This window comes from Nansenia antarctica (genome assembly GCF_963989245.1).
Source record: "Nansenia antarctica genome assembly, chromosome: 7".
Lineage (NCBI taxonomy): Eukaryota > Metazoa > Chordata > Actinopteri > Argentiniformes > Microstomatidae > Nansenia > Nansenia antarctica.
In genome coordinates, this window is record NC_137677.1 from 41033847 (window position 1) to 41040983 (window position 7137).

The window sequence follows — 7137 nt, forward strand, 5'->3', positions numbered from 1 at the left end:
CTTTCCTCGCTGCATTGCCAGGGATGATATTCGCTGTGATGTCGATGAAAATATGTGGCCAGACAGACAGGAACGTCTGGATGTGAATGAATGATTTACAGTACTGTGTATGTTGTATGTTCCAATTCAGCTCCAATATGTACTGCAATATTGTTTACAGTTGTGCACAGCTCTACCCAAAGGTGTAAATAAGGTGTAAATAAGTTTGTATTTTTCTTTTGCACAATGCTGTGAACAAATTAGAATTGCAAAGAGCAGGGCCCCGCGGTGGCGCAGCGGTCTAAGCATTAGCCTCTAGTGCAAGCTGCCCACCGGGGACTGGGATCGAATCCCGGTCTCGCCAGACCCGGATATGGCCGGGGCTCACAGGGAGCGGCATATTGAGCGGCATATTGAGCGGCCGATATAGGACTATCTTCCGGACAAGGATCCGTCACGCAACACCGCCCCCGTCTGGTGCTGGAGTAACGGTGTCGGGCTCGAGGAGCCAGACAGCTAGTCTGCCTGGCGATCTCCTCTGGGGCTGCCGGCCACGGGGTCGTGCGGCGGATCCTACGCAATAGGCAGGGGATAATTGGATGCTAGGTTGGGTGCAATTGGATACCAAATTGGGTGAAAAAGGGATAAAATCAGAAAAAAATAAAAAATAAAATGAATTGCAAAGAGCATTATGCAGTAAAAATTTGAAACATACGTATTCAGTGTCTTGTACTCATTTGCCTGACTAAATACAGTAATGTGTAACCCACTGTAGATTTCAAATAGTGTATAGTACTGTCTTGAGCATTTTCAGGTAGTGTCACCAAGATCAGACTTTTTTGCATTGGAAAACACTTGACAGAGTGAACTGTCATAATGAAAACATGACAAAGCCATTTGACTATCTTGTTCATAAACAATGGTGTCAGGACTTTTCATTTTGATGACACTGACACTTTCATTGACATGAATACTTGCTTTTGAGGAATGAACTATCCATTTTGAGCAAGTGACACGCTTTTGCAGGTTATCAACTAGGTTTTGCAGTTTGTACTAATTGTTTTGAGAAATGCACTAACTGTTGTGCAAATGTTAATAGTGATGTGAGAAATGCACCAAAGCGACTGATAAAAACTGTAATCACTGGGGAACACCTGTGAGTGTCTGCCGTGTCTTTGTGGTGTGGTGTCCATTTCACAGATTCACTGGTGTGCCTGTCCAGCGACTGTTACGGGTACTACCGTATCTTCCGGACTATAAGTGCTCCGGAGTCAGTTAAAAAATGCATCATGAAGAGGAAAAAAACATATATAAGTCACATTTATTTAGAAATGTATTTCACAAAATCTAAGACCAAGAACAGACATTTAATCTGGAAAGGCAAGTTATTCAACTACACGTTAGCACACAGAACAACAGATTGAATAGGTGTCCGGTATGTTAATGTAACACATTAACAGTTATTCAGCTACACAATAGCATAAAGAACATCTGGGAGGCTGAATAGGCTAAATTGACATAACAAGCCAGCGAGTCCAACAAGCAAGTTACCGGTAAGCAAGTTCACCAAGCTCCCGTTAATGTTCCAGTATTTCTTCAGTGGGACAGGAGCATATAGTTGTCACAAGCCCAGAGCGCCCTCTCGTGGCTGTAGACGGTAATGTTTACTCCTTGGTTCATGTCAGTCAGTATGAAATTATATATATTTTGATATATAAATCGCACCTGACTATAAGTCGCAGGACCAGCCAAACTATGAAAGTATCCCTCTCTACCGCCAGTCGTCCTACCCTCGTGTATTTGTCTTAAGTGTAACCTTGTAGTGTTTGTTTTGTATGGTGTTTTTCAATAAAGTAAATCTTTAATAAAAGTATTAAATACAATATTTTTCTATTGCACCATAACAATATTTCTCTTTTTGATAAATACGTTTCATGTCTCTGCTCCCTCATACACGAACCTGAATACTTTAGTCCCGAGGACCTCACCTCGTGTAACAAAAAGGTGGCGTTGTCTCGCAGTGAATTCATCTACTGTTTAGCCGCAACCATTCGGGGCCTTGAGTGCCTTATGCCACAGTTAGACAAAATGTTTTTATTTTTGGCTCTGTCTATACTATAGCAAATGGGTTATAATTCAATTGATGACTATGAAGCGAATAAATGAATGAATGTCAGCTTTCATTTGAGGGTATTTATTTATATTAAGGGAGAGAGAGAGAGAGGCAGAGAGAGATTATGTTTTACAGGTCACCTTTGAAGGAGAGGTCAGTTCCACACCTGGGGGGTATTCCATCAACGTTGCTAAAGGAAAATCAAGGCTTAATATCTCGGGGTACAGAGTTAATGGTCAAACAAGCATTGGAGGTGCCAAGTGCACTCAAAGTAGACAAGTATGACAAGAAAACAATCAAAATGGAAGAGAAGATACTTAGTATTTAGTGTCCTGGCCTTCCTCGTATTTTACTCACATCTCATTGCTGATTAAGTGTTGAAGGAGACAGATGAATGCATTCAAGTTTCTGTCATAGTTTATTATATGTATGAGTAAGTGTTCTTCACTCATTTGACAAAGCAGCCCTTTTACTGAAACAAGTACAACATATGTAGAGCAAATCAAAGTGTACATGATGAAATGTTGTGAATTTAACAATATTTAATAATATTTTTTATGTACAACAGGAAACCCTATATTTCTGCATAGAAATATATTTGGCTAACCTTGTACATGAAGCAAAGATACCAGGTACTGGTTCTTCAGTTTGTTTGAACTAAAACAGACAGCAATCATATGTTTCTCACTGTTGAGATAACATGGTTACATGGTATAGCCATTTTTCTGATTTTCACTAGTTTAGAGACTCTTCTTGGGTGCCGTTTCAGAAATGTACGTGTCTCTTAAAAGCCCAGCCCCATAGCAGCTAGAGAATAACAATTATAACATTACGTTTGACTGTCAATGTTCTCTGCTCGTTGCTATTCAATGAGGGTGACTGGGTTGTTGAGAGAAACAGACTACAGTACCATGTTAGCAACGACACCCCTCCCGAGAACTGTTCATGCAAAGGGAGTAATTAAACCAAAATGATTCAAATTTGTTTGATTTTCACACACAAACAGTAATGCCATCTACAGGCTGTTTGAATAACAACTGTATAGTGCAATATGTATAGCCTGCCTCCCTACAATTCAGTAAAATGTGCAATGTATTTTTCAGAAGGGAATAATCAACAGAGAAGAATAGACACACAATAACAAACTGAAAAATTACAATAATAATAATAATACAATTATTGAAAGAGCAATTCTTCAAAAACATGGCAACACAACCAGATGATCTAAAAAGAACCAGTATTGAACAATCTTAATCTATCCCTTTAGTCAGAATCATGATGGAATGTTGCTTTAGTCCCCCTGGCAAGTTTCAGCAATAGATCAGTCACACATTTTTAAGGCTATGTGCTATGTATTTTCATAACGCAATCACTATAGAAATAAACTGGAAATCGAATAAATTGAAGGTCCCCCTAGCTGCACCTACAGATAACATGACATGAGCTTGACTTAAAATATCTTTTTTTAATCCTAACTCAAGATCCGCAAACGCAAGTCATTTGAAAGACATTAGAAATCTTGCATTCATGTCAATGAGGAATTTGCGCAATGATTCGACTTACACACACAGATCTTGAGTTAGGATTCCACCCTAAAAGAACCAAAGCCAATCGAAAATTGCATTGTTTACTTTCTATAATTATTCATTAATTAATTAACATAGTATTTGCCACTGACTTTGCAAGAGGCTTCTGTGCAGATCAGAACAAGTCTAGTCCTGGGTCCTCACCAGGATCAGGGTTTTGTATTGTAGTCTAACATGAGCAACACCTGATTCTACTCATTAAGGGTTTGATGACTGGCTGAGTTTTTGAATAAGGTGTGCTAATATTTGGATAAAAAAAGAAAGTGCAGGCTGAGAAGAATCATAGGAACTGCCATTTAAATTATGTTAAGTCACTCTCCACTAATAGACTGTGGCAACCCCTCGTCTCGCCTGGGGAACAGCGAGCTTCAGCACCACGGACAGCAGCCACGGGGCAGCGTCATAGCCGGTGAGATACAACTCGGCAGACCTGTGCCTCCCAGAGGATGCACAGAAAAGGAGCGCAGAGACCGCCAGAAGGAAGAGTGTCAGCACCGGAACCCGGAAGGAGCGAGATACTGTGTGCAGCTAACCTGCTATACTCTGTTTTCCCAGTGACCACCGGAGTCAACTAACCTGCTGTACTCTGTTGTCCCAGTGACCACCGGAGTCCAACAGGCGAGGCCCTACCCTCCGACTCGTCACAGCCAAGGCGGTTCTTATTATTCAGTCGGTTGGGGATGGCCAAAGATGTTTTAACCGACCAGTGATCCTGTTTTATGTCCTATGTGTTCAAGGAGCTGCTCAGTCTCTCACAGGTCAAGCAGATGAGGACCTCCGTGTACCGCCCCCCAGACCGACAGCCTCGTGGAGCGCTTCAAACAAGACCCTCAAACAGATGTTGAAGAAGACCATGGAGGCCGACGGCAAAAAACTGGGACCAGCTCCTGCCCCTGAATGTGCTCTTTGCCGTTCGGGAGGTCCCCCAGGCATCCACCGGCTTCTCTCAGTTTGAGCTACATACGGACGACGGCCGATGGGACTCCTGGATATTGCCAAGGAGGCCTGGGAGAACCAGCCCTCGCCGTATTGCACCGTCATCAAGCACCGTGGAAAGAGCGGATGTCGCAGGTCTGGACGGTGGCACAGGAACACATGGAGCTGGACCAGCAGGCCCCCCCACCTTAGAGTGCAAATTCCTGGCCAAGTGGCAGGGCCCATATGAAGTATCCAGCCGTGTGGGGGAGGTTAACTGCCAGGTTGAACAGCCAGGGCGCCATAAACCCACCCGACTGTACCATGTTAACCTGTGGAAAAAGTGGCAGAGTCTGTCACCCTCCAGGCACTGACCACCCGGATCGCCCTGCCCGGTGTCCCGGTGGGGACCCAGCTGAGCCCAGCCTAGACACAGGACCTCCAGTAAGTGGTCCTGCAGCACCGGGATGTATTCTCCAACCTCTCCGACAGAACCACGGTGGCCTGGCATGACATATGGACCAAACCAAGGGCCCAGCTTCTTGCCCCCGCCTCCTGAGGTCCAGCAGACGAAAGAGACTCCCAGAGGAGGAGGAGGAGACGTCAATCCCCAGCCCAGTGTTCCTCGTCACAAAACCAACAGCTGCTACAGCTTCTGTAATGACTTCCATAATGAACAACGTCTCGGAGTTCGATGCTTATCCAACGCCCCGGGTAGAGGAGATGATCTAGAGGCTGGGACAGGCACGACTCATCTCCACCCTGGACCTGACGAGAGGGTACTCACTGGCCCGCGAGAAGACAGCGTTCGCGACCCCGGGGAGGCCTCTACCAGTACACCGTTCTTCCATTCGAAGTCCCTGGGGCCCCAGCCACCTTCCAGAGGACGATGACCGCGTCGTCTGGACCCCAGAAGCAGAGAGAGCCTTCACCGCACTCAGGTGGTGGTAACGCCTGACTTTTCCCTCCCTTTTGTGGTCCACACAGATGCCTCGGAAAGGGGTACGAGGAGTGGTCCTGTCCTAGGTTCACACAGGAGAGGAGCACTCGGTTACCTACATTAGTAGGAAGCTCCTGCCACATGAGAAGGCCTACTCCACAGTCGAAAAGGAGGCGGTCAAGTGCCATCAAGTGGGCGGCGGAGAAATTCCGGTACTAGCTCCTGGGGAGGGACTTCACCCTATCGACGGACCGGGCGCCCCTAAAGTGGATGGCAGCCGTGAAGGACACCAATGCCCGGGTGGCGCGGTGGTTCCTCCTGCTCAAGGACTGAACGCCGTCCCGGCAAGACGAACGCCAACACCAACGCACTGTCCAGGCGTGCCTGTGGGCTCATTGGGGGGGGACCCCGGCTACCTGGTGAGGGAGGGGGAAGTGTGGCAACCCCTTGTCCTGCCCGGGGAACAGTGAGCCTTAGCACCAGGGACAGTGGCCATGGGGCTGCGTCATAGCCAGAAGATACTACCCCAGGGCGCAGCTGCCTCCGACGTTATTACGGCAATCAGGCAGGTGGCCGCGGGAAGCACACCACGGGCTAATCAGACCAACTTGGCGCGCCTGTGCCTCCCAGGGGATGCACAGAAAAAGGAGCGGAGAGACCGCCAGAAGGAAGAGTGTGAGCCGACCGGCAAACAGCGACTGAGAGAGGGTGAGCACCGGAACCCGGCAGGAGCGATATACACTGTGTGCAACCAACCTGCTGTACTCTGTCTTCCCAGGGACGACCGGATTCTCACAGAGGAGAGACCGCAGCCCCAGCCCAGACGAGAGATACCTGGGTCCTTCTTCTCCCGCTTCGCCCTACTGATGAGGACGATGTCGGATTATTCCCTTTTCCATCCAGACGAGGAAGTCTTTAGTTCAATGTTATCCTACCTCTTCTCTTTTTTTAAAGAACTAAAGCCAGGTACACACATAAAGATAATCTGGCCGATTTTCCCCCTTCCGACCAAAGACAGCAAACGCCCGATTATCGGATGGCTCTACAGATTATCCTGTGGTGTGAGGTGTGTTAAGAGTCCATTTCTCCCGACAATCTGCTCGGAAAATGGTCGGGGCCGACAATCGTAAATGTTAAAGGTGTTCAATATTAACGAGCAAAAATCCTTATGTGTGGGGGCAACTCCCGACTCCCGACAACTCCCGACTAGGGTTGCCAGATGGGCTCTGTTTTGTTGTGTGAAATTAGCGCTTTTAGACTGTGGTTAGGGTGGAAAATGTCAATCCCATCTGGCAATCCTGCTTGCGAGTCCGATTGTGACGTGGATGGAATGTAGCCAATCAAGAAGCGAGCTGACTTCTTCTTTTCGTTCTTCGGCACTTTATTTGCCCTGTCACACATGGCTGCCTCGTACAGGTCAGTCAGGGTACTATGTTAGATCACGTTTGATCACGCGAGATTTCTGGCTTGGGGAACGAGACTCTAGACCAGGGGTCGGCAATTAGGTTTGGCCTCGGGCCCAAAAAAAATTTAGCCACTAGATGGCGGGCCCGAACATAATTTAAGTAATTGATTGTTAAAAAATGTGACACGTTCTAATGCTT